The sequence below is a fragment of the Pipra filicauda genome, unplaced genomic scaffold (genome assembly GCF_003945595.2).
Source record: "Pipra filicauda isolate LSUMZ 115617 unplaced genomic scaffold, ASM394559v2 scaffold286_size1242794_pilon, whole genome shotgun sequence".
NCBI classification, from domain to species: Eukaryota; Metazoa; Chordata; class Aves; order Passeriformes; family Pipridae; genus Pipra; species Pipra filicauda.
The window spans coordinates 604,658-632,616 of NW_024104405.1; the positions used below are offsets into that span (position 1 = coordinate 604,658).

At 46.7% G+C, this 27,959-nt stretch overlaps 2 long non-coding RNA genes across 7 annotated transcripts in view; one reads left to right on the forward strand and one right to left on the reverse strand.

Annotated features, from left to right (window-relative positions):
- LOC113982908 overlaps positions 1-27,959 on the reverse strand; it is a 192,003-nt gene that overhangs the window by 19,770 nt on the left and 144,274 nt on the right. For 4 of the 6 annotated variants that reach the window (XR_005564111.1, XR_005564113.1, XR_005564110.1 and 1 more), the window contains exon 3: positions 24,139-24,296. This is a non-coding gene — a long non-coding RNA (uncharacterized LOC113982908). Of the gene's footprint in view, positions 1-521; positions 629-24,138; positions 24,297-27,959 lie in introns of all 6 variants that reach the window. The other 2 variants (XR_005564112.1, XR_005564115.1) reach the window with 2 other exon arrangements.
- LOC120323561 lies at positions 6,851-11,984 on the forward strand. Its single transcript, XR_005564116.1, has 2 exons — positions 6,851-6,986; positions 11,511-11,984. It is a non-coding gene; the product is annotated as an uncharacterized LOC120323561 (long non-coding RNA).

A 27,959-nucleotide genomic window follows, 5' to 3' on the forward strand; every position in this document is an offset into this window, starting at 1 on the left:
GCTGAAAAAAAATACCCTTCCCCTTCAGCACATGCCTCACAAGGTAACAGGTAGGTAGGAGCCTCTAGGGAGTCTGAGGTTCTTCCCCAAATTAACTACTTCAAGATTTTAAACCTGTGATTTGGGCAGTTATGGTTGTGACCAGTGTGGACACTGGATAGTAGGAAAGGAGGATTTCAAATGGCTGAATCCCTCCAAATACAGGAAAGGGAAAATGTTCAGTGGATCTCCAAGGCCAAAAAAGAAAAGAGCAAAAATGGTCACATCATAGAAATAAAACATGCAGGAGATCTGGTAGGTCATCCTGTTCTCCCAAAGCTGGATCAGCTGCTGTGATCTCCTGGAGAGGGTCCTGGAACTGTTTGAGGTCTCAGATCCATTAAATCTGAGCCCAGACAGGTAAGAAGCAAAGCTCGGCGTTTGGATTTTGTATTGAGTATTTTGTTATCCCTTCAATTCCAGCCAAGAGCACTTGGACAACCAGCTCACCTGGCAGCAAGGAAAACTCACAGCACACTCACCTGTGCCAACAGGTCGAGGGAAACTGTTATCCCTCTGTGAGCTGTTAGATCCCATCTGGTGTATTCCCAGTTGTGAGCTCCCAAGTACCAGGAAGATGCTGATAAACCTGAACAAATGCAACAGGGAGCCACCAAGAAGACAGTCAAGGGGCTGGATTTATGGAGATAAGCTGAGAGAAGGGAGTTTGTCCACCCTGTTCAAGTTTTAGGGGCAGTTAATTGTAGCCTTCTTGATCACATGGCATGTATAGGGAGACAGACCCAGGCTCTTTGTTCAGGTGTGTGGCAGGGGGGGTCAGAGACACATTAAAGGTCAAAAAAAGGAGAAACATTGAAGGAGTGAAGGTTCTGCCTCAGTCTAAGGAAAAAAAAAAAAGGGTTATCACATCTCTGCCTCAGGAGGTTTTAAACATCTGACTGGACAGAGCCCTGAGCAACCTTTTCTGAACTCAGTGTGAGCCTCCTTGGAACAGTGGTTGGATTAAACCTCAAGAGGTCCCTTCAGGCTCAGTTTGCTCATCTCTCCCTCCAAATTCTGCAACACCTCTGCAGGCTGTGTAGATGCACCTATATCTGTGCATGCAGGAGAGGGGTGCACGTGCTCTGGGGCACTGATGCACCTGCACGAAGAGCAGGTTGGGGGCTGCAGGGGGTGACGATCACGCGCTCAGAGAATTTCCGCCTGTGCAAGGACAACGGGGAAGGTATTTGTGCCTCTGTAAGCAAGTGTTTGTGTCTGTGCTCACACATCAGGGAAACTGCTGCATGAGGGAACGTGTGTCTGCCCACGCACGTGAGCTCAGGAGAGGGAGAGGCTGTTTCCAGCTGCGTGGAGTCCACAGAGGAGATCTCCCAGGAAAGCTGCGCTAACAATCCTTCTCCCTCTTGCCAGCCCTTTGTGGCTTGTTGAAGTAATGTAGTTTCTGAGGGGGGAAGTCTTATATCTTGAGACAAACCACATACCTCCAGGGTGTGCATCCAGCCTGGAAGAGAGTGGAAGTGAGACAAGAGAACAGTCCAAGTCTCTCTGAGGTGTCACTGTGCGCGCACGGAATGCAGTGACTCGGCCCCATCGGAAGCGATGGGGTGAGAAGAGAGAGCGAGTTCCCTTGAGAGGGCTTCAGAAATAGAAGTAGGACAATCCAAACACGCTTCCACTTGAAGTCATTCCCAGTGTGCATTCCCAAAGCAGCAGGGGTCCTCTAATATGGTTGAGGTTGGAAAAGGTGTTCAAACCCACGCACACAGAGAAACGTGAGGTGCAGTAATGAAGTCTGGTGTCAGAACACACACGGAAAATAACGTCTGGCATCAAGTGCTCTTCACCTAAATATTCACCAAAAGAGGTTCTAGTTAATCTCTGATGCTTTAATAACCCCCTTGCCAGTCTGGGTAGGAGCAGAGAAGCAGCACTCCCAAATTCCAGAGAGATGAATCACTGGGTAACCTGGGGGACCCTGGTCATGCTGAAGTGAAGGGGAACTGAAACAGATTGTCAGGGAGCACCAAGACAGTGTGGGAGGAGGGAGAGGCAGAGGGGATGCAGTGTGTTCAACAGCATGTGTCCTGGCTGCAGCCTGCAACCTGAGAGGGGAGAAATCCTGTCCAAAACCTCCAGCTCCAGACACCCTGTTTGTCAGAGGAATTTGAATTTCTGGGGCTGCTCCTGACCCAGGAGCTTTGCCAGGTGCTCTGGGAGCCCGGCTGAAGCTCTGCACTGTTGCAGTTCACCTGCTGGGTTATGGCCAGGAGCTCTATACCCAGCTCCTTCCATCCCATAGGATGGGTGAGAGGGAATTTGAAGTAGGTGATCAGAATAAATGATTTACCAGGGCACTAAAAGATCAAGGCAGTTGTTTCTAAAGGATCTCAGAGCAACTAAAGCCTAAAGTGTTACTGTTCTTTCAGGTCTACCCCCAGGCTGTCAACCCTGCTCCAGCTTCTTGGAATAAATAATTGTCCCACTCCTCGTTAGCCAAAAAGTAGGAAACCTGTTCCAAAAGCTCCTTGCACACTCCCCCAAGAAAACAGGCCTGTGATAAGTATCTGCTTCTCAAGAACACAGAGCCATAAGAAGTATAAAATTTCTAATTCATATTTTAAATCAGATTCCTTTTGCAGTTCCAGTAGTATGAAAAGAATAAGAAAAAGAAAGTCTTTGAAAAATACCTTTTCATTATTGACTCCAAGCCTCACCCTGGGTTTCACTGTAATTCAGTAGGTCACACATTCTGATTCACAGAGGAGCAGCTGGGGGAGCTGGGGGGGCTCAGCCTGGAGAAAAGGAGGCTCAGGGGAGACCTTTTGGCTCTGCAACTCCCTGACAGGAGGGGGGAGCCAGGAGGATATCAAACAAGGAACAAGGGACTGGATGAGGGGAAATGGCCTCAAGCTGTGCCAGGGGAAGTGTGGATTGGATATCAGGGAAAATTTCTTCATGAAAAGGGTGCTCAGGCAGTGCACAGAATAGCCAGGGAAGTGGTGGAGTCCCCATCCCTGGAGGTGCTCAAAAGCCCTGTGGATGTGGCTCTTGGGAACATGGGTTAGTGGTGGGCCTGGCAGTGCTGGGGGCATGGTTGGACTCGATGATCTCAGAGGGCTTTTCCAACCTAAATGATTCTCTGATTAACTCGTGGCTCTTCCTTTGGTATTGCAGCTGTAACCCCAAAAACCTCCAGCTTCCATTAAGGAACGTGAACCTTTGGACTATGGGAGTATAACCAGGGCTGTGCCACCACATTAACATCAGTATGAATTGCCTCACCCTTAACCACTGTGAGCAGTTCCCAGTGCCATAAGAAGCCCCACCAGGTTGGAAATGTGATCCACCAAGTTGGAAAGTGATGCTCCTGAGAGTGTTGTGAGCAAAGGAGAACAAACTCAGGATTTTAAATGCCACTTCTAAAATTTAGGCCATTTACTCTTGGGGTGGAAATGGCTGTTTCTGACTGCGAAAAGGTTGGATCTCACCCATAAATCCCCATGTGGGCAGTCACTAGAGGGGGCCAGAAAACCGCCTCCAAATAACAGGGGCTGGAAAATCAATGGCAAGGACAAGGACTTGACTTTCACTCTCTCAGTAGTCCACTGAGATGAGTAAGACAGGCTCAAGTGCCTCTGCTTACAACTGGTGCCATTTACTCCATGTGTAGTTCCACTGAAATGAATGGACATCTTCAAGAAAAAGAGCATTAGTCCCGTGAGTAAATGTGACACGATTTGGTCTTTAAATAGCACTACCCTTTTGATGACCTTCCACAATCATAAAATTAAGTATGGAAAGACCTCCAGGGTAAAATCAAACCCAATTTGTCAAAATGTGTCAGAAAGAACACAGTGTGTAGCCAACCTAAGTTGGAATCATGTCTCCATACAGGAAGAAGTTGGAGGTCGTGGAAGAAACGCAAGAACGACAGAAGCCAAGCAAAGCCTGTGGTGATGTGGGATTCACGCTATGCAGGGCATCTCATTGCTCCTCTGGGCTCCAAGAAATGTCGTGGTTTTCTTTCAGCAGCACTGAAAAGCTCCAGCCTGGCCCAGGCCAGTGACACTCCCAGAGCATGGCCAAGCTCACAAAGGGTGGGGGAGTTCCCAACAGCACCAACAAGGAGTGACCATGCCAGGAACAGAAAGGAGCTTTCAGAAAGCCACGTTAGTGCTGATGGGAAGTTGCCACGTGGATGCACTGCAGGATACTGCCAGTATCCAGTTACAGTGAGAGCATCTCTCTGTTAACTCCACTGGGCACCACAGCAGCAGCTCTGACAGCACCTTCTCCTGCCCCACTCGGGGCATCAGCATTAAACTTCTGCCTTCTGACTACTGAGTGCACAGCCATGGCTCTGCTGAAGAAGGGTGACCCTTTAAATCGGGTCTCTTGGCAAGATCACAGAGAATCACGGAATATTCTGAGTTGGAAGGGACCCACGAGGATCATGGAGTCCAACTCTAGAGCGAATGGCCCATACGGGGATCAAACCACCAAACCAGCCACTGCTGCAGATCATTTTCTTTTCTGACCAACAGCATGGGCTCCAAAGCAAATAGAGTCATAGAACATCCTGAACTGGAAGGAACCCCCAGGGACCATTGAGTCCAACTCCTGGCCCTGCACAGACACCCCAGCAATCCCACCACATCCCCGAGAGTGTTGTCCAAACACTCCTTGAGCTCTGGCAGCCTTGGGGCTGTAACTGGTGACCCCCAAGCCCCCTCAGGGATCTCTCTTTACATGCAGATGGCACCAGGCTCGCTGGAGGGAAGGAGGGACATTCTGGCTACATTCAAGTCCGTGAGGGCTTCTGACATCAACTTTTTCCACCCTTTTTTCCAGACACATTCCTGAAGAACTTCCAAAGGCCTTCTAAAAGGTGACCAAGAAAGTCAAGTTTCTTACGAGGAAACACAAGTTTCCTGATGAGAGACTCCACGAACAGCATTTAGGACTCCACAAGCTGAAAAACTGCAGCTCACAGACAGCTCTGAAGTTGCTTCTGCAAAGATCTATCCTGTGCTAGGCAGGAAAAGGCTCTGCTCTCCTGCTGGACAGCCCTTCACGTGCATCATACCCACACTGCAAGGCTGTGCCATAAAAAAGTCTGATTTGTCATGAGAAGCTGCCAGTGATGAGAAAGGTAAGATTTGCTTTTCAATTCTTTTCTCTTCAACTGTCATTAAAAATGATTCACGGTAAAGTCGAAGTCTACGTAACTACAAGATTAGAACTGAGACCCACCATAAATTAAAAGGCTTTTCTTTCTGTTCTTCCCTCTCTGGCTGTATCAGGTTACCAGGACAGAATAATTGTAGGAATCCAGAGACAGCCAAGCCTGGCTTGACCAAAACTCAACTGCTACTTGCTTAAAAGGTAAGTGATACCTCAAGAAACACATGTTGGCTACGTGGCTTAAAACAATGGATCCTTGTAGAAAATCATAAACCTTTAGTTAAAAATAATAAGTTACATTGTAAAATGACATTTCCCATAAGCAGCAGACTGTCAGGGCACTGATACCATGTGCTGTGGGACTTCTCCAGGGCTGCTCAGCAGAGGGAATGAGGGGGAAAAAAAGAGCTGAGCACTGCAAACATTCACAGGGTATTGAAAGAGGATGGACAGAGAATGGGTTTTCCCCTCATTTCTTTCCCAAGGAGAAAAATTAAAGAATGCAGAAAGTGGAGAGAAGTAAAGGAGAAAGGAAGGGAGACACAGATATATTTGGAAAGTGTCTTACTTTTTTCTTAAAATCAGAAAAAAACAGAGGTTTTAGTTAGAGGTTTATTTTTTTTTTTGGGGGGGGAATGGGGGAATCTACAAAATCTGTGGCTTGAATGGAAACTTAAGATTTGGAAAGCAAAACCTTCTCATAAATCTCACTTCACTAAGAAACAATAAATAATATTTATGTTGTAATAATGCTCTATTATGATACTACATCACAGCCCTGTGCTTATTCCAATGCCAACTGCACATCCACAACCACCAGGCATCTTCAGATGACATTAAATAGGTTGGCAAATGCATTTTACCAAAAAGAATTAAGGAACCTTATGTACCATCAAGGTATATTATGCCTCACCAGCACTAAAATCTAAGATCCTACAAGGCCTTGTAAGGAGAGGGACACAAGTCCACAAGGCAAGAAGAATTAGGACAGTGCAGATGAATCTCCTGCTTCTTTTGTCATACAAAACCCAAACATAAACCTGAACTGTATGAAGTGCTGAACCATTTGGTTCAAGTGCCCTCAGTTCTTTTTTTTCTACCTGACCTGGAAAAGGAAGAATAAAACAAACCAAAAACTGCACAGAAAAGATGGCTTTGCTTTCCACTTCCACAGAGGAGTCAGGAGTTTTCCCTAAAAATCTCTTTGCATGAAATCAATACCAGAAGTCTGTTGAGGCTGGTGAAGTCTGGATCCACACCCCAGTTTCCCAGAGACTACAAATGACACGCAGTGCATGCACCTGAGCAGCAATTAATGGATTTTTCTCCACTGAGAGCGTGTCTGGGCTTGTCCCTCAGGTTCCCCTCTCTGAGGGTGGCACTGGCTCCTGTCTCGCTGGGTGCACAGGGCTCAGAGTTACTGGTTCCCTCTGCACCAGCCACCACGATGGAATGGCTGTTGCCATAGTTACTGCTACAGTAACATCACAGTTTCCACAAAGATGCTTCAGCAATTTACTCTGGTGATTAAACTGCAGCCATTTATGGCACAGAATAAATAACAGGGCGACGGTGAATTATGGGGCTACGGCTCCATCGATGGGTCCCGGTGACATCATAAACCACAAGAACCGAGCTCGAGTCATCAGAACTCCCGAGATGGAATTATAACTCCATCATTCAAACTGTGCTCTTTAAAGATATTTGATATAACACGTGGAGCCAACCAACTGAAAGCGGGAGAGGCAGAGACAGACCGTCAGGCTCTCAGGCCAACCACGAGTCTGCAGCCAAGAGTGGTAAGAGCTGCCCTGGTGCAGAGGGGAGACAGACTGCCAGGCATTCAGCACAGCCAGGTACATGTCTGGGTCCGGGAGGGCTGCTCCAGATCAATGCTGCCCGTGGGATGGCACCTCAGAGCCTGCCAGGAGGAGCTGCATTCCCAGCAAAGGTCTCCAGGAGCACTGGCGTTGCAAACCAGACCAAACATGCGTGAAGTACAGGCTTAATTTCCCTTGCTAGCTCCTTTTTGTGCTGTTGGAGAGGGTCCACCTCTCTCCCAAGGTTGCTGCACACCACGGGGAGCAGGCTCAGGTTTTGGGGTCAGAGCACTGAAGCAGCACAGTGGCTCTGCATCCCGGTGCTACCAACGAAGGAGCTTTTTTTAGAGCAGACCAAGACTATTTGCTGGCCAAGACTTTTCTCTTCGAAGGATCTGGGGCCGGGCCCTGAGCAGGCTGTAAACTGCTGACATGGGCTGAAATGAGCCCAGGCCCTGGCTCCAAGCCCACGGTGCTGGGACAGCAAACACCTGCAGCTGAGGGCTGTGGAGGTTGAGTAACATTGATTGCTTTGTACGTTCTGGCCCATTAGATGTTATTTGAAATCCTGAGGTATCAGAGAACAGGACGATCTATAAGATCACTGATAGCAGATGGATCTTCTCGCTCGTAAAACTTGTTTGTTTGACTTCAGTGCTTCCTAAAACTTGTGTTTAGCAACTAGCAAACGTAAAGCTTTCCCCCCCCCCCATTCTTATGAAAGCTTCAGGCAGCCAGCCCTTTGTTTCTTGATGCATTTGACAACACAGAAGATGTAAACGAGTCATTGCAGGCTCACTTTCTTTCTTGAGCGGCTCTTCAGATTGCAAAAAATAAGTCCCAGGTGGGAGATCACGATAGAAACACCAAACCAGTACTGGACTGGGACGACCAACACAGTGAGCTCTGCCCAGCCACCTTCTCCCTCTCATCACCATTTCTCAAACAGAACTTTAGGATCAGGGAAGGCAGACTCACTTTTCCACCAGTGATTCTCTTTAAATATATACTTAACGGTAGCATTTTTAAAATCACTCATCACTGACCTAAAATGGGATGCTATTTGAGGTCAATGTTATATTTTCCATCAGGGACAGTTTGTCCAACGTTGAGTACTTTAAAATTTCCGCCCCTACATGTGCATAAGGATAAAGAGGGAAAGAGAGTGTAGAATGATACGTGTGTCTTAATGTACCATACTAGACAGAGACAAACCCACATTTTTAATAGCTTTCTCTATTGATTGCAGAACTATTTATCATGTGACTGCAATAACACACATTTGCAGACTTCAAAAACTGAAGCGCAGCTTCAAAAATGCTGGGCTTGACTCTAATCTCACTGTAAAATGATAACATCTCCAATGAAGATAATTACCCCCATGTAAATGGGATCAGAAATGGGTAATTTTGGGCTTCATTTTTAACCTTCTTTCAGATGGGAACTTGTGTGGAAATACACTTCAGAATAGTTCATGCCTTTTGCAAGTTGGCCGGAGTAACATCTTGGAGCTGCTTGTGCCCATATCAGATCTGAATTTACTCCTCTTCCTCCACCTTCTCTCTCTTTCACACATACTCATTTTAGGGTTTTGTCTCCCCTGCTTGCCTTTCACCCTGCATTTTGCATTGTGACAAAAGGAACGATTTAATTCAGACAAACCAAAGATTACCATGAGCAACCCCCCCTTTTGCTGAAGAACCCAAGGATGGTGGAACTCTCCTCTGTGTCGCCCCCTCCAATAGCAAAAGTGCCCCACTCAGGTGTTCAAGCTGATCTGGAGGGCAGGCTGCTGGTTCCTATTTTCCTGTAAGTTTATTTTTCAAAGGATGGGCCCTTTTCTTACATTGCCTGAGAGAACAGACAGGTTTACATGAAAAGCTGCACAGCAGAAGGATGATGAATTGCTGTGGTTAATGAGTAATTTACTAATTGCATATTCTAGCAACAACCCAGGGCCTATCCTCCACAATCCAAAACTATTCCATACACTGGCTAGAGAAGAGTGTAAAGAGAAGGAACAAAGCAAAGTATTTGACACTCCAAGCTCCCTGGCAGCACTGCAGCAGGCAAAATCCTGCAAACACCATGGAAAGGGTAATCTTACTAATGGTATAAATTCAGATGAGAGCGTGATGATGACAAGATTGGCCAGTAGACGTTCCCCTTTATTTAAGGAAGAAGTGGCCATGTGTATGAGGTGAGACTGTTCTCATGCCATCACCGAGCACAGCCTTTGGGGCCACTTCTAAGGGGACCAAAATTGTGGGAAGACAACAAAACAAAAAGCAGAATCACAACCTTGGAGTTCAGGACAGCAGACTTTTCAAGGATCTACTCAGAGGAATTGCACAGGATACAGAGCTGGAGAAAAGAGGGGTCCAGAAGTGCTGCTGATTTGAAAGGATCACCTCTTCCAACTGAGGAATGGTCCATCCTGACGAGCAGAAAGTCAAGCAAAGGCAGCAGGAATCTTGTGTGGATGGACATGGAGCTCCTGACACACCTCAAAGGAAGAATACACAAGGTAGGAGCAGGGCCAGGTGACCCAGAAGGAACATAGAGACACTGTCTGAACATGCTGGGATTGATTTAGGAAAGCCAAAGCCTGCCTGGGGTATAATTCGGTGAGGGACGTGAGGGGCACCAAGAAAGGCTTCCACAGGCACAGCAGCAGCAAGAGAAAGATCCAGGAAAAGATGGGCTCACTGGTAAAAGGTAAAATAAAGACATGGATAAGGCCAAATTACTCCTTGTCTTCTTCACTTCACACCTGAGCAACCCAAACTGGCTGAGCCTGCTTTGAGCAGCACACTGGACTAGAAAACTTCCATCAGTCCTCTCCAACCTCAACTGTTCTGTGATTGTAGGAATGGAGCAAAGGACAAACACCACTTGGAAAGCACTGAGGGGGAGGAAACCAGGCCTGGATAAAGGAGATGCTTCCACCGAGAAGGATGCAGGATTTGGGGCATGTGAGCCACCTTTCCCTTAGATCACACAGAAGCAGTCAAAGCCAGCAACGGGTCTGATCAGACACACCAAAGGCAATCTCAAGCTCACTCACGGGGTGGGGGTGTGTGTGCTGTGCCTGTGGAATGCCAGAGGAAGCTGGAGGGACCAGTGAAACACAACCAGCTCTTTAAAACACAGGGTCTATTGTCTCACCTGACCAAATTTGCCCCTAATCAGGTGCTGGCTCCATTTCACCTCTCGAACACGAGCTCCCAGATCTGCAAGGCACACACTGAACTTTACCAGCGAGCGCAACGGAAGGGGAAAACAACCAAACCTAAATTTCTCCCCACTCCTTCCCTTTAGTCCCTTTGCCCAGGTGCTGAGATGCTTCTCACCTGGCCAGAGAAACAAAAGGACAGAAACAGAAAAATCAAATGCTACCATTGGAGGAAGTGGGAGCAAAGCAAACTGCCTGTTGTTCTGTGCATGCTTTTTTTTTTCTCCTTTAATTTCTATTTGCAAAGACAGTGAAATGGAAAATGTGCCTCTAATTATTACCCCTCCGTGCTTCCTAAAAGCCTCTCTCTGAACTTTTAAGTCTCCTCAAGTTTCAGGTCCTCTTTTTCTCCCTCTCTCTTTCTCTCTTTCTCTCTCCCCCTTTTTTTTATTTAAACTAATCTAAAAAAGCTATAAAAAGCCTCTGACACTATAAATTCCCTTGTAAACCCTGGGTTTATAGGTTTAATTGCCTCATTTTACTGCCTTGCATGCTTTGTTCCTTCAGTATTTTAGAGAGCTGCCCCAGTATTTAGTACAAGCAGGCAACCTGGGGGGAGAGAGCCCATCCTGGAGCCCTGGACTAGGGTTTGGCTGTGGTCAGAGCTCTGGCACGGGGAGCACCCTACAGAGACTGAGCCTAGAAATGGCTCCACTCAGACTCACACGTGTGGGAAGCTGAACCAGACGAAAACAGAGGAAAACCGCAGTGCTGGGAAGTTCAAGTCTCCCTTGACATGGGATAAAATCGTGCTCAGGAGGCTGGAGGGAATGAGGAAACCCACAGAGAGTCTCTCATAGGGGAAGGGGCAGTGGGGAAAATCCTTCTTTTTCTGCTGCAGGAATAGTTTCTTCCCAAAGCACAGTACAGGAATCCCAAAGATTCCCAAGCAAGTAGCAAAGGGCACTCCTGTGCTAGGTGCTGTACAAAGAAGGACAAACAAGTTAGATCCCAGCCCATGGAATTCCCCATCTAAACAACTTTCCTCTTCAAAGAAGGGATAGGGGAAGGTGACTATGAAAATCCTACCAAGTTTCCCCCTTGATCCCTCATAATCTCTCAGTCACAGTTTTGATCCCAAAGCCTTCATGCCCAAGCAATCAGCAAAATCCACCTTTGCTGCAGACACACACACTTCCTAATTGTGCCTCTACCTGTTGAATGGCATCTCAACCAGAGACTGTTGGCTGTGCCTCGCCCTCAGGGGTGCAACAGATGCACAGGGACTTCATGAGGGGAGCTAAAAACAGCCTCTGCTTTTATTTCAGGGCTAGAATTGCTAGATGGACCAGCAGAAACTGCCCACATTCACGATACAGGGGTTTTTTTCTCACTACAGAACACACACAACGCGTTCCTGCACAGGTGTTGCCTGCACAGTCATCCTGCAGCAGTGCTGTGGAAGTTTCACTCCCTGCCTTGAGCCTCGAATCCAAGACCTTGATGTCCAGCAAAATGGAACAGCAGAGTCACTGCAGACCTTTCACCAGAAGGGAATAGGGTTTTTTCCCCTTCCAACGTTTCCAGAAGCCATTTCCTGGCTCCCACAGAACATGAGATGACACCCTTGGTTCCATCTGAGCCTGGAGATTTTTTTTGCCCGTCATACCCAAGTGATCTATTAAGAAGAACAGACTATCTAGGATTTTATTCCTCAGCTCCTTCCTTTACCAGTTCTAATCCAAGCACGGGAAACAGAAAATACTAGAAAGAAGGGAGAAATAAATGGAAGCCTAAAAGCTTTCAAAGAGTTTGGTTTTGGCTTAACTGAGGAAATGATAAAGGCATCCAAATGTGGGTTTTATTGGCAAATGAAGGTTTTTATTTTTTTCTCTGTTTTCCTGAAGAGGCAAGGCTCCTGAATCCTGATGTGTGTGCAGCTTGCACTACGTTCTGGTTTATGGTAGCTTCAGAAAATGTTGAGCATTCTTCACTAAATATGTCAGGGGAAAAAAACTCTCGAGATTATTAAGTGTCTGTAAGTTTTATAAACACAGGTCAGCCAGTAAGGGAGCAAGATACAAATTTGTTTCCCCATCCTTAATCTAAACCATAGAGCAACTTAAATTTCTTTATGCTGTTCCCCAAGTTACCATTCCCTGTGATGCTTCCCCCAGCTTGGGGAAAGGGACATACACGCTGTGTGAAGAACTGGCTCTGCTTTTTGTACTAAGTGAGGTAAAAGAGTTACAACCTATTTATTTTTCCAGAGACCACTTATGATTTTATAGACCTGTATTGCATCTCTCCTCAGCTACCTTGCTGACTGTAGATCCCTGGTCTATTTAACTGCCCTTCATAAATAGGATGGGTTTCCCCCTCTCGCCCCTGCACTTCTTTTCTTAGCTGGGTCCTGTGAAGAAGAAAGGAGAAACATTCCCTGTTTGTGGAAAGGGAATTTAAAACCATGTGTTCACACACAGGCTACTCCCTGTGAACAAGCAGATCCTGAAAAAATACACTGCTTCTTTCAGCCATTAAGCTGTTGGCAGCAGGGCAGGTAAGAGAGAAGGGGAGAGGAGGGAGAGGCACTGAGAGGATCAAAACCTGGACGAAAAGTAGGTTTAAAACAAATGAACTGAAGAAAGAACTTGTTGTTGGTGAAGTTGATCCTTCATGCTGCTCTGCTATCTTGTAAAAGGAGTTTTATTTGCCTTTTTGTGGGAGTCCTGGGAGGAAACTAATAAAGCCCCAGGCTTTAGGCAGTTTGTGGGGATGTGGATCCAGGCACATGCGGGAGTGTGCGAGTGTCTGGGTGTGCACCACTGGGTGTTTTCTCCCTCCCTTTTACAAGGGCCAGTCAGGTCACAAGGTTAAAGCCAGGGGGGACTTATTTTGTGTTGTAAGAATTTTTACAAAGTGTAAAGGATCAAAGTAATTAGCTGAGGGTGAGAGCCCAGGACTGTCAGAGAAGCATTTGCAGCCCCTGCCCGGGAGTCTCGATCGCAGCCGGCCGGCCTCAAACCCACATCCTGGGAATCACTTCACCAACAGGTCTGAGCAGCATGGGGTGTGCTGCTTGATATGAAACTTGTGAGGAAGAAGAAAGACAATATTTTGGATGGAGAGGCTGGAAAATGTTCCAGAAATGCGGCTGAATGAAGCACAGGAGCTTTTAGGTGTGAACCCTTTAAAAGCAGCTGTCTCCCGGCGCGGGAGCTGCCAAACCACGCGGGCACTCCTGGGGGAGCAGGTCACTGCTTCCTGCTTCCAGCTGCCCTGCAAGGATATCCAAAAATGAATCAGGACTCTCAGTTTGGTCTTTCAAAGCAACCAAGTGAGAAGGAAAGAGGCACATGGGGCGATGAGGCATCAGCATCAAAACAGTGGATCTCATGGGCAGGTCAAAGCCACCTGTAAGTCTTAGCCAAGAACTTCCTACTGGACGTCTTTGTTCTCTCTGCTGCCTCTCGCTCTTGGGATGCTCCTGATCAAGTCCATCCAACAGCACTTTCACAAAACCAACCAGCCCACAGCACACATCTGTAGTGTCTGAGCAAGGAAACTTCTACTGCACCTCTGGCCTGGGCTTCCTCATCAAAACGGGCCGAGCAAGGAGCACCTGAGTCAGCCTCCTCCCAATGCTCACAGGAAGGAGCTTTGCCTCTAAGCCCACATTGCTCATCCTAAGAAACAACCTTTGATGACACAGATCTTCTATGTCTCTTAAAGTAACTCTGCTGTTAATTCCTAGAACGACAGGGGTGTATGAGCCCAGTGTTCCCTGCACAGCAGGAAAATCAACTGCTACTGACATTGCACCGTCTCTCTGGTGACCTGGTGTTCCCTTTTCTCCTGTTGTACAGACCAATATCCAACACTGGGAAACATATGCTTTTTTAGGAGAGGTTTCTGTGAGGACAGGGAGGAGATAAGATCTCTAGCCAAAGAGATTGCCCTACTTATGCATGACTGCCACAGCTCCAGGGGTGGCTCATATGTGTAAAATGCCAAACTACACAGCACATAAACACAGAGTACAGCACTGGAGAGCCTCCAAGTCCTTGGAGTCACCCATGTTTTTCGCTGGCACTAGTAACTGAGAAGAATGAGTTATATCCTATCCTGGAAACACAGACCAAGGTCTTCCAGATGGCCACAGAAGGACTTGCTGGGCACTGGACACTTCATCCCTCACCTCTCCCAGACTTATTCAGAAGAAGCTAATTAGCTGCCACTACTAGAAAGTTAAGGGGATAGGAAGGAATTAAAAAGTGAGAGTGGAAATCCCAGTTATCCCTGGATCATAGCTGGTGGTAAGCTGTGCATCCTCCTTACCCCGAGCGCTGGGGTGGCAGAAGGAGAGGTAATTCTACCCCCTACCTGCAGCTGCTGTGTGAAAGAAAGACATTTACTCACACATAGGAGCATCTTTTTTAAACTGCTGCATCAGTTTTATTAAATGTCTGCAATCTACATTTCACCTTTCCTCCTCAAATTATGTTCATCTTTGCGAGAGAAAAAGAATCAGATGCCTGACCACAGCTTTGGCTGGGAGCCACCTGCAGCCCCTGTGAGGATGAGTTAGTGCTGGTGCTGCTATTGATCTCCAGGCATGGACTGTCTGGCTGCATGGTCCTCGTGTCTCCTACCCCACACTGCTCCACCCGCCCGAGATCTGCCTCCCCTTGGCATCCCCCTGCTTCCCAGCCTATCTCAGATGCAAAATGTAGAGCTGGCAAGTGTGGCTCCACCATGGCCCACAGCCATTTATCACACACTTCTCAATAAGCTAATAGCCCTAATGTGTGAAAATTGATTTCTGGGGTGAACGCAAAAGTCCCAGTGATTTACACTCTATTTCCAATTGATGAGGCTCAATTGATTTCAACGAGTACTAAAATATTTACCAGAGTGAAAGGCAGGGGGAGGGGGTGTGGGGAAGGACTGGGAACAGGGTCATCACTCACGAAGAGGCATCTCAGCAGTGCTGGTGAGTGGCACCATCAGCCTCTGGAAGGGCCCAGCAGAGAATGAAGCATTTGGTGTAACAGGAAAACTACGTGGTCAGCCAGGAGGAAAGCAATGACAAAAGAGAAGGAAAACCCGATGTGACATAAATGCAGCATTCCAGCTTTGGGGTGAGCTAAGACTCATAAAACTCCCCTGATGTCTTGGTGAAATAACTCTGGGAAAGCACCTTTGATGTTGTGTCCTGCCAAGGCCAGCGTGAACTCGGCTGCCTTTGCCCTCTGACTCTCACGGGCTCCGTGAGCTCCACGACAGCACAGCTACACTCAGGGTCAATAAGAGAAGAAGGTCCAGTGAGCCTCCCAAAATGCCTCATCACAACCCCAACCACCCTGGAAGCGAAACCTCTGCAGACACAGCTCCACACAACACCCAGCTGGTCAGCACAGCCCAGAGGCAGACACTGAGTGGGACAACACTTTGCACACCCCATTGCCAAGTGCTGGTGTCCACTCCCCAGTTGCACCAGCAAAGCAGATCAGTGCAGTCAGGGAACGGGACAGGAATGGAAGTTGAAGCATTTCACAGTCTACAAGGTGACTTGAACCCCACAGAGGATGTATAACCCTTTCCCTCAGTCTCTCCTTCCACCTGAGCTGGAAAGAACAAACCCAGCTCTCAGGTCCCACTGACCTTTCCCAAGTCATCCTCCCCTTCCCCTATCTATCAATCCTCCCTTCTCCTCCCCTTCCCTCGCCTCCATAGGGTAAAGTTCTCATTTACCAGATCAAAGGTTAGCTCTTCTCAGACCAAAAGCTTTGAAACACATCCCAGCAACTAATAATTTCCACGATTGGAACTGCCCCCATATCTCTGTTTGTCACTCAAAATTCAGGGCAGAGGCTTGCAAGCATTTCACAGAAAATCTCCAAAAACGATCTTTCAGCAAATGGGGTCAAGAAACAAAGCTCAGCTCTAGGTCTGGGTGTGAAAGTACCAAGAGTCACTGGGTAATAACTTCTCTGTGAGGCAAGAGGACTTTCATCCATCACACACTTCCCTCAAGACCCTGCCATAGGGTCTTCTACCACACATGGCACAGCCCTATCACAGCCCTGCCTGTACATGGATACCTGAGAGCATTTCAGCCTGGTTTTCCAGGTCAGTGCCAGCACACGGAGCCAATATCCCCCCAATCCTTGAGTTTATTGTGGCACAATCTATTCCAAGATCATCTCTTAGCAAGTGGTGGGGTATTTCCTGCACGGATCTGACTTCCCTGAACTCCTGAAGACGCTGCCATAAGCAGAGTTTCTTCCTTGTCACCTGTCTACTCCTGCTGCTGTGCACTCATAATGACAGAACTCTCTGGGGACTATGAAACAGCAATTAATAAAGAAAACACATTCAGCTAAAATGGCAAATTCCCAATGGAAAAATGGCAGAAGAGGAGGAGCAGGACACACACAAGCTTCACGCACGGAGGGCCATGACCTGGTCGCTCCCAGGTGTGGTGCCAGGTGCTCAGCTGATGGAGCCCAAGGGAACTCTGCTCAACCACCCAAATGGGAACCTGCTTTAGAAACATTTGTTCAACCCTGAACAGGAACAGCCAGATTATGAACCCAAGGACAACGCAGAGCCCACGCAAAGCACGGGAAGCCAATGGAGCTGCATCAGTTTAGAGCAGGTGGCTTCTTGAAACTTTAAAATTTCTTTAAAAAGTTGTTATCAGACCCTCAACCTGCCATCTGCAAAGGACCATTATACAGCTCACATTTGTTATTCTGTTCTTCTTGGAAAGTGCAGATGGAAACCCCAGCTTTGCTCTTCAGCAGGTCTGGTTTCCTGCCTCAATGTTCTGCCCAACCTGCCAGGTAAGGGATGCTCAGAGCATCCTGCTGCCTTTGTGCTGCCACTGAAACCTGGCCCTTCACTTTTCAACACACCAAATGGAAACAGATTCTCCCCTGGCTGTTTTCTTCTCCTTCTGGCACTCTAAGGCAGATCCTTCAGCAGAAAGAAGTTGTTTGCCCAAGCAAAAGTAGCTTTTGCTGCTAGGAAAGGTGTTTTGTTGGCATGTTTGTTCTGCTCATTTCACTGCAGAAATGGCAGAGAAGGAGAGAAGGAAGGTATTAATGCTGTCACCAAGTGCTTTTTGGTCAGTTAAGCAGTGAGGAGTTCAGTGCAGCAGCTCATCTCACCCACCCTCTGATTTTCCAGTTCCCTGTTTTAGATAATTCCTTACTCTTCTTTTTAGTTTACACAAGTCAAATGATCCCACCCGTGCAACTTCAGGAGATTAGGATGCATCAAAAAAGAAAAAAACAAATCCACATTCGAGCCACATGTCTAGTAGGCAAAGTCAAAGCAATTCCACTTCCTTTTCCAGTTCCTTTTTCCTCTGTCACTGTCCTACTCTGTGGAAGTCATTCCATCTGTCTCTGCTTTCTCTCACCTTGCTGAGAAGCTACAAAGATGTTGCACTTGGAAACTTGGTGCAGGAAGCCCTCACAGTGTAAAGCAGCACTAATTCTTCACCTTCACAAGAAGATGATGTAGTGTTTAATCAGCAAATGTCCCCATCTGAGCTCTCCAGGTGAAAAACGATATGCGAGTGCAAAGTGTTTTTTAAAAATATTGGAAATACATTTTATAAATAATAAAAGAGGAGAACCTTCCATTTTAGCCTGTGTGTGTTCCTCTGGCCATCCCCACTCCCCTCTCTCCTGCTCACTCTGCAGAGCTGTATAGAAAATCAGAATCCAATCTCAGCAAATCCTATTGACTGTCTCCTGTCACTCACCTGATTAAAGGTTCCACTTACATCCAAATGGTTAGAGCCATGACTCTGAGCCATTCATAAAACTCCTATTGAAGGATTAGCTTTCACAAACTTTGCCTTAATGATTATGCATTCTATTGATCAGCGGGGGAAACTATAAAAATTGACACCAGAATAAACTTTGAAGGACTGCTCTCGCTCAGCACAACTCGGATCAATTGGAATCGACCAGGATGATAGGGAAGGGGGGGGAAACAGCCTCTCTCCATTAGCTGGGTGTAATCCTGATTAGCTGAATGTTTAAGTTGGTTTTTTTTCCATCTGTCTCTATTTGATTGCTGAGATCCAACAGCATCTCAGCCTGGTGCAGGCTGTCAGAGCTGGAGGTTAAACCTCTCGGGTGCTTTGGTGGACGGTCACTCCACCTCTGCTCCACAGATAAGCCCTCCCTCACCACTGCTTTGATGTTCAGATTTCCTTATCCCTGTTCCCCCGTTTAAAACGATCCAACAGCCCCCAGTGATTATTTTGTTCACGGGGGGACAGGTATTAGTCACTGATAACAAAAGGAAACGGCGTGCTGAGGTGACATTCCTAAGGTCAAACAGGAATTCTTGGGTTTTTTCCCTTGGAACCCTTTTCCAAACCGTTCTTGGAGAACACACGAATACATGCAGGTATCCAGCTTTGGCTAGTCTGCCTGAAATAGGGAAAGACTCGAGAGAGATGAGACCAGAACTTTGATTGCTTTTCTAAATATTTCCCTAGTTTTAATAAATGAATGAAAGTGTCTTCTGCCCTGAAAACAAAAGTTTGCCTCTCTCAGGCCACCCTCAGGCCACCATGATTACACAGCAGCAATGACTCCTTGAGGTAGATGTGCACTCTGCTATTGAGCAGAGCGATCCAGCTTCCAGCTGGGATGCACAAACACGGGTACAACCACCTCTCCAAAGGCTACTGCAGGTGAGCTGAGGATGCCCAGCTCCAGTTCCTCATATTCTCTGAACTTTGCTGCCTCATCCCAAGCACTGAAACGTCATTTCAACACAGCCACCACCAGTTCCTCCCACCTGAGCGTGCTCCCGGGGCTGCAGTTGGAAGAGCAGCTGTAAAGATGTACCTTCCCAAAGCATTCCAGCTCCAGGGTGTGCTGAGGGACAACAGCAGGAGCCTCCTGAGAGATTTTACAACCGGAGCTGCATCCAGAGCTTGGCTGACATCTCCCATGAGTAGCTGTCCCATTCCAAGGAGCATGGACAAGATCCAGCCCAGGGAAGCAGATGTTTTCAATTCCAGAACAGACCTTATCTAGAGCCCAGCCTTACAGCCACCAGAGTCCAGCTCAAGTTTACATTAAGCTGAGATATTTTCCCAGACTCAGTTCCAGGTGGTCACTGAAATCCAGGTCTCCTTTTTACTATGAGATTACTCATGGGATGAGCAATCCATTTGCTGTTTGAAACTAAATAGCCTTTCATACATGGCATCCCAGATAGCTGGGACAATCTGAGAAGGGATAATCAAAAAAGAGAACTGAGAATGACCTGATAAAAACAGCCAATTTCAAGAAGTAAGATTCTTTCAATAAAATCAGATGGTTAAGATAAAATTTTCTATTAAAAATATTTCTGGGGCTATAGAAATTTGTAACCAGGTGCATCTGAGCAGGATCCATCTCGGTTAATATTAGTAGTCAGGAAATGAGGCCTGGCCTAGACAATCCTCCAGGCTCTTTGCTGAGCCAATGGCACAGACATCTCCCCGAGGTAACACAACCCATTCGCCCTGGATAACTTTTGGGGATGAAATGGCTCACCTTGTACAGGCTAAACACACCTCAGGGTGACAGGTGGGGCCACCTGCACGGACCCAGAGAGGAGCAAAGGCACGGTCAAAGCAAGCAGCCAAAGCCTGTGAGAGGAACTCAGACAACACTCCACAATAATCCTCAGATATATTCAAAGACACAGGCTCAACAGAAAAACAAGATGATGAACTTGGTAAAAATTTTGTCTGCCCCAAAGACAAAGTAAAGCTGATACCATGAAAGGGCAGAGAGAGAACTGCAGCTTAAAGTAAAACCATGTGGATTATCTTAGTCAGAAGCTGCAGCCAGACATATTCAAATGAGCAGTTAAATGCTCAGAAGCCACAGGAATTACCTGTTAGCACTTTTCTGGAAGTTGTGTTGGCCACTCGTAACTAAATGGGCCTGAAGAATTCAGAGTACACGACACATCCCTTTGACCTCACATTTTTTTTTGAATCTATGAAAAAATGCTGATTTCCATGATTGGAATAGAAAGGCCAAGTGAGAAAAGGTATCCTCTGATAGATGCAGTTTCAATAAAGACATAAAAAACCACTTAAAAGAACTAAGAGCAAGAGGTATCATAAATAACAGTATTAACAGCATGTGAGTTGTAAGTAAAGATCCAACCAGTGTTTTTTAATACACCCTCTGAATATTATTTATTTAAAAGTGCTGTTCAGTACTTGTTCTACTCCCAGAGTTTTCCAACAGTTTAGAGTGGATGACATTCTCACTTAGATTGGAAGCCTGAGAGAATATATGGAAAATCATTAAGTTTTGCAGCAGACCAAAGAAAGAATCTATGGCTGAACTTAAAAAAAATAATAATAAATGATACTTCCAACAGAAGTGATCCATAATGGATGAGAGTTGAGTAAAAATGACTTAACTGCTGATCTAGGGGAAAATAAAAACAATAGCTGAAGTGTTTACTCCACACAGCAAAGCAGCTGGAAAGAGATAGATAGGGAAAATAAACTGATTTGGCAAAATTCATTCCCAATCTATACCTGATCAATAAGTGCTTGTGGAAATTGTTGGAATATGAGGCTGCTGGCATTCAGCAAAAGGACATTAATAGACATCTGAGTGGCTGCAATAATTTATTAACAGCATCATTTCAGAATCTCATGACTCGACAGAGGCCGTGGTGTTGGAAGCACCGCCCCGTGGAGGCACTGAGTGTCCACCAGACCTCTAAAGTCTTTTCCAAAAGTGCCCCTTGTCTGAGCTTGACACACCCTGGGGCTGGCAGGAAGCTGTGGTGACAGGGCACACAGTGGCACTGTGCCTGGGCACCGTCCTGGCCTGATTCATGGGGAAGAAGGAGGAAGGAAGGGCTCCAGGGCTGGAGTTTCACAGGAGGAGGGACAACAGAGATGCAAAAGTCCTTCTAAAACCAAACAGTCGTTCTGCTTCCAGCTCTCTTGGGAACCTCAAGGCTTCTCAGGCTCTGAACCACAAACAAATTCTCTGTTTCAAGCTGGTCCTTGGCTTTTCCCCTCTCACTACACCTCAAACTGCTGGAAAAGTATCCATGCAATGAAGAGCTGACACAGGGAATGCTGAACTAAGTGGCAAGTTAACCCCCCTGGGCTCTTATCAACACCCCTGAGTCATTTGGGCCAAGAATGAAAGGTGTTGGGGAATGATCACAAGGAAAGGCTTCATCTGAGCTTTTGGGACATCAGTGGGTAGTGGGGTTAATATTTATCTTTCTAAAGAGCAACAAGGAAAAAAAAGTACATTCCCTTTGCAGTTGCCAGTGATAATGGATGCTGTGTGAGCTAAAAACCCAGCAGTTAAAAGCTACATTTATTATCACTCTATCTCACACCAGCAAATTTATGATCCCTTCCAGACCTAAAACATCAAAGCAGAGCAGGAGTCAGAGCCTTTTCAGACTGTTAGAGGGTTTTTTTCCCTTCTTCTTCTTTTCACATAGATTGCTTTATTTATTTTTTAAAAGGAGGTGGGCATTAAAACCAAAATCTGACCTTTGATCCCCTGAGGCAACTCATTACTCACAAGGGCAAATAGGGAGCTGAAAGTTTTTCCTGCATGAAACCGTAAATAATTCTTACATACGTCCACAAATCACTCTAGGTTGGTAAAGTAAATAGTAATTGGTGGGTTTCTCCCTAGAGGCAGGTCTGAAGGGGGTTATAGATTAGAGTTAGGGATTTTTTGCTTGAAAAAAAACACTTTAAAAACCATGTTCCCCTCAGCTCAGTGCTCCAGATGCTCAGGTAATACATGAAGTTTTGGAGGGGTGTGTATGGCAGGGGTGTGGGGAGGGGAAGGGTTTGCTGTTTTTCTTATGTTTAGTAACTTCTCATGTTGGAATTTAAGAGATTCACAACTGTAAGGGCAAAGGGGAGCATTAAAATAAAAAAAATTAAATGCCACGTGTGCACAACAGCCTTTTCTGTGTGTTATCAACAAGGTTTAAAGAAAGAACCTTCTTCACAGCTCCTCCTGCAGCTCCACTGATTAGCTGGAAGGAGCAGCAGACTTGTCTCCCTGCTTTTTTAACATGTAACTACAGTCACACATTATCATCTTTCACTGTTGAATAAATTTTACCCAAAACATCTGAACTCTACCCAAGTTCAGAGGCCTTTCTGACCACCCCTACTATCAAAATTACTTTATTTAATAACAATCAGACACGAATATCTAAATAAAAGGAAAATATCCATGCTTGTTACTGGAATATAGTTGTTACAGCAGACCAGGGAATTGAGTGAGAAGTACTGCGCTGTTATCAACACCAGTGGAAATATTCCCATGCTGGAATCATCAGACCTGCCTGTCATCAAACCAGGATTGCCCAGCAATGCACTGTCACAGTGCAGGGATTTTCTCTGCTGGAAAGTCCTTTAAGAGCTTGCTAAGAGCAATCAAAGAAAAGCCATCAAATGCAGATTAATCCTGTGCAAAACACAGTAATCCCAGAAAAAGGGACGTGGAACTGTTACACTTTGAAGAGAGAGGTCAGAGCCACAAGGACAGAGAGAAAACCAGTGGGAAACTGGGTGTTTATAAACACAACTGACACGTTTCTACCTGCATGAAATGTCTGCAGCCACAGTTATTTGCAAGGAGAAAACTGGTCCCAAGCCTGGCTCTATTTCCAAGAAAAACAACAGGTCATAAATCTGGATTTAATAATTGAAACAAACGGCCTGACTCCCAGCCAGGCTGAGCCCAACGCAGAGAAAAAGCCTAAAATATTGATTAAGACATGGGATTTTTCTACCTGGCCTCTGACTTCTTTGAAACCTTCAAAGGCCAGTGCTAAAGCCACAGGGAGTTCTATCTTAGACAAGATCATGCTGGACATTTCTCGTGTTCACCTTCCAGCCTCCCCAGTCCCGAGATCTGAGGCCTTTGGTGCTCCAAGGGACCACCGAGGGCTCGCTGAGGACCCAGCAGATGTGCCAGTGCCAGGGGCAGGAGCTGCACTGCCCTCCTTCAAACCTGCCTCTCCAACTGCATCCCCTACCTCAGACACAACCAGGGAAAGGAGGTGTCAGGATCCCCCCCACTGAAACTCAGAGCAGAGGGAGCACTTGCTGTTCCCACCTCTCTGACCCACAGCTTTCCACGAGGGATTGACATCCTGGGGTGGGGCTGGCAAAGCCATCAGGAATCACAGGATCATTGAGGTTGGAAAAGACCCTCTGTGGCCATCAAGTCCAGCACTGCCAAGGTCACCACTAACCCATGTCCCCAAGTGCCACATCAACAGGCCCCCTCAAGGGATGGGGACTCCTGGGCAGCTGTGCCAGGGCTGGACAACCCTTTCAGTGAAGAAATTTTCCTCAGTATCCAACCCAAACATCCTCTGGCACAGCTGGAGGCCGTTTCCCCTCATCCTGTCCCTTGTTCCCTGGAAGCAGAGCCTGACCCCCCCCGGCTCCCCCCTCCTGTCAGGGGGTTGCAGAGCCAGAAGGTCCCCCCTGAGCCTCCTTTTCTCCAGGCTGAGCCCCCCCAGCTCCCTCAGCTGCTCCTGCTGCTCCAGCCCCTTCCCAGCTCCATTGCTTTTCCCTGGACTTCTGAAGTTGGTCCTGAATTGCTACAGTTCACACACAGAATTCCTAAGGTAAAACAAGCCAAGCATTGGTTTACTTTTAATAACCTGGGTTGAAAAATACCATCCATTCTGAGTGTGTTTCACAAGGAGTTCAGTCATCCCTCCTAAAATAATGACTATCCAGGCCTTTATTTTTTAACTATATAACAATAAAGTGATTTATTTTCAATCTCCCGGTGAATCAGGAAATTGTTGCTATTCCCAGACAGGGAACAGAGACAAAGGAAGATTAAACACCCAAATATCACACTAGAAGCCTTTGGCAGAGTAGGAAACTGAACTCACCCCTCCTTTCTGAAACGTAGCTCAGCTTCTTAGGCATCAGCCCATCACTCCAGCCCTCACGTGATGCAGACACACGTTCACCTTCTGCAGGGCTCCAAAGCACAAAGGCAGCAGCCAGTGAAAGATTCCTGCTGGCCCGGGCTCAGATCCTGTCTGGACTGAGGGAACAGGTTTCTGGTTTCAAAAGGAGCAGAGTTGAAGTTGCTTTCCTTCAGTTGCAACCTTTTTAACAAAACAGAGATTTTTCTCCAGCAAGTAAAGCCATAAATCAGGACATCTCCTGAGGTTCTTTTTTTTTTTTTCCCTCCTCTTTTTTTTTCCTAGTTAGTGTGCCCTCCCTCCCCTTTCCACCCCTCCAGACTTACTTCATAAACATTAGCTTTCAAGCATCTCTTTCCCCAGAGGACGTATCATAAACATCATGTTAAATATTTAGAACAGGAAACCACCTCACTTTTCTAGCTACATAAAAGCTATCTTGGGAGGGTGCATTTTCTGTTCTTATGGCTTTTATATATTTATTTCCTGGTGCAGATCATTCCAATAATCAGTACATTTGCCAGGGATGTTGGACAACAGTGTTAAGAAGTTCCCCAGCACCTGAGCAAAGGAAACTTTGCTACCAGACACTTCAGGGATAGGTAGAGCATCTCCTGCTCCATGTGGGAATTCCACAGGCCTTGGATAGGCACTGATGCAACTACAGAGCTGGGAAGAAGGACTCTAACAAACCTTGCAGCACTCCCATCGTCCTCTTTAACTTCCAACTTCCAGCTTGTTTTCCTTAACTCCTCCGAGTGTCCCCAGAAACCACCACGTTAACACACAGCAAAGACATTCAATAACAGCCAGGCACTAAACACCACTGAGCACCATAAACACTGGCAGTTCCAGGCTTGGTTCAAAGCCTGGAAGGAGTTGAAGGTATCTGGCACAAAAGGCTTTTTGACAGCTCTCCTGTGAAGTGCCTCGTGCCCTCGCCCTGCTTGGATTTGTTCATTCAGATCCAAGGCAAACTGTCCAGTCCCAGTTAAAGGCTGTCCCTTCCTCATCTGCAGCATCCTCCCACCCTCTCGTCCCTCTCACACACACGGCAGCACCTCGGGACTTTGGGCAATTCCAAACTCCAGCTCTCCCAAGTACAGCAATCCTCAGAACAAGAGGGAATGGCTTCAAACAGAGAGAGAGGAAGTTTAGGTTTGATGTTAGGAAAAAATTCTTTACTGTGAGGGTGGGGAGGCCCTGGCACAGGTTGCCCAGAGAAGCTGTGGCTGCCCCTGGATCCCTGGGAGTGTCCAAGGTCAGGTTGGATGGGGCTTGGAGCAACCTGGGCTAGTGGGAGGTGTCCCTGCCCAGGACAGGAGGTGGAACGAGATGGGCTTTAAAGTCTCTTCCAACCTAAACTGTTCTATGATTCCATGATTCTGTGGCTTCCAGGGCTGTTTGTTCTTCCCATTCCTCCTTCAGAAGGGTGGTGGCAGAGCCTGGGGCTCCTCAGGTGCACACACACCTTGGGCAGGTGCCTGCCCTGTGTGACGGGGCTGCAGTCGTGGCAGAGGCCCCCGGCTGGGAGCTGCCTGTGCTCAGGAAAAGCCTGAGCTCCATCCCTGGCTGTGTAAAACAGCACTTCCCTTTCTTTTCTGAGAGAGTGGGAGAGCCCAGAGAGACAGACATGCAGAGGGAACTCGGATGGAGAGCAGGCAGCTGGATGGTGTTGGCCTGGTCTGTTCCCTTGTGGGGCAGGGACTCTGCCACCTTCTAGGGCAGCACTGCCCCCCCCCCAACACTGACTGCCCCTGAAGTACTGCTGAGACCTTCACCACACACCCAAACCTTCAGCTACCCAGCTCTTTACACTCTTGGGAGACTCCACAGAACCAGCCTAGAGACAAACTCCCACACAGTGTGATCCTGTGGCCGTGCCCACCACATCACCCGGGGTTTTGTCCAGTCTCCCTTTGAAAACTCCCACTGGTACACACAGACTCCTCCAGCAGACAAATTCATATCCAGAAAAATCTCCCCTTTCCACATCTATTGACCATTCCCAGCTATCCTTGCAGCCTCTTACTGCTGTGTGCTGCTCATCTGAACCAAACCTGCTGGACTCAAAACCCTTCCCCAGAAGTTGGTCTCTGTAGACCTTTAACATTAATTTACTTTCTCCTAAGCTTCCAGATTTTGATAAGAGGCTGCCCAAAACGCAATGCAATAGTCCAAGCAGCCATCTAAAGTGCCAAAGCCACGGAGAAAAGAAAGCAATGATCAGTTCTGCAGCCCCCAAATTACTTTTTTTCTTTCACAGCACACTGCAAGGTCACAGTAATTCATTCTCCACCCTCACCCCCTTCATTCTGCCTGGCTGAAACTCAGTTCAGCTTCAGGGGGAGGCACTGCAAGGGTTTGGCAAACCATAATGTCCTGCCTCCAGTCCTATTTTGAAGATTTAAAAGGTGCAAAGGGCTTGATGTTGGCTTCTCAGATGTGGGCAACCCTCGCCCATTGTACATAGGTGAATCAAATTTTCGGTGATGCAAACTGGAAACGCCTGCCAAGTATGCACGCAGGAGAAAGAAAAACAAAGATCATAAAGATTTATAGGTTGCTTTAAAATGCATTCACCCTAAACCATGAGCTGCTCCAGCAAGCACTACCAACCTGGCTGAAAAGTTGTGCTTCACATGAGGGGCTCACTCTGCTGGAACGGGAGCCTTTGTGAAGATCGACAGAATTAACGAGCTAAAAACTTCGGGGTATTAGTTCAGTACCTCACAACAACGATAAAATTAAAAGTTTTATGCCTCTGATTTATACGTTTCAAATTAAGAAGGATATTTTAGGCTCTCAGGGCGTGTGGGAGCACAGTGGTCCGGAGCACAGTTATATTGGCTGGTTTCTGTGAGGTCCATGACTCTGCTGCTTCAACACAGATCCCTCCAAAAAGAGAAACCCGGCAGTGTAAAATGTCAGTTGTGCAAGGGTCTAGATCTGCTTTAACCAAACTCCAAGCTGAAACAGAGCTCAAAAAAAAAAAATCTCTTTCCAAGAACAAATCCCCTTGCCACAGTCCTATTGCTTCCTGCTTTTAGTTAGGCTAAAAATGAGGAGAAAAGGCAGCATTAAAAGCGTGTCCACTCCCAGTGAGGCAGAAGTGGGATCATGAGTAGAAGTGTGCGAAAATAAAACGGGCAAACATCAAAAAATAACAACAGATCATATTTTGTGATCAGTTTGTTTCGGGCAGGAAGGCTGAGGCTGGTTCTAATTTGAATCTAACCAGTTGGCCAGGCCCTACCTTATATATTATCTTTGGAATGTGAGTCATTTTGTTGGCTTAGTTATTTCTTCTTCTGTAACATGGCACTCCTGACTGCAGCGGTATGTGGGAGCTATTTTTATTGGGTAAGTAGTGAAAGGAAGTGATGGATAGAGCTGGTTGGGAACATTTCAACAAAACATTTTTTCAGTAGAATTTCCTAGTTGCTCCGGTGTGAAGTTCTTCACGCTGAAAGAGCCGGTTCCAGGGAATTTTTTTAATCTGAAAACGACACCGTAAAAAAAATTTTCCAAATAGCACATTTCGGTGCTTTCAAACAAAAGTGTTCGACTGCCTCGCCCGAAATTAGTTGATTTTGAAGTTAAAAGAGAAAAATTAAGCTGACATGTCACTGGAGAAAGACCAGCCAGGCCTGATGAAGGAGCCATCCCAAGCATGCAAAGCCAACTCTGTCCCCTGCACAAGAATGCACTTGATTATTTTCCCCTTTAGGTTTTGAGCTCTTGAAAATTTTCAAGGCTTTGGCTTTTCATCTCCCTTCAGA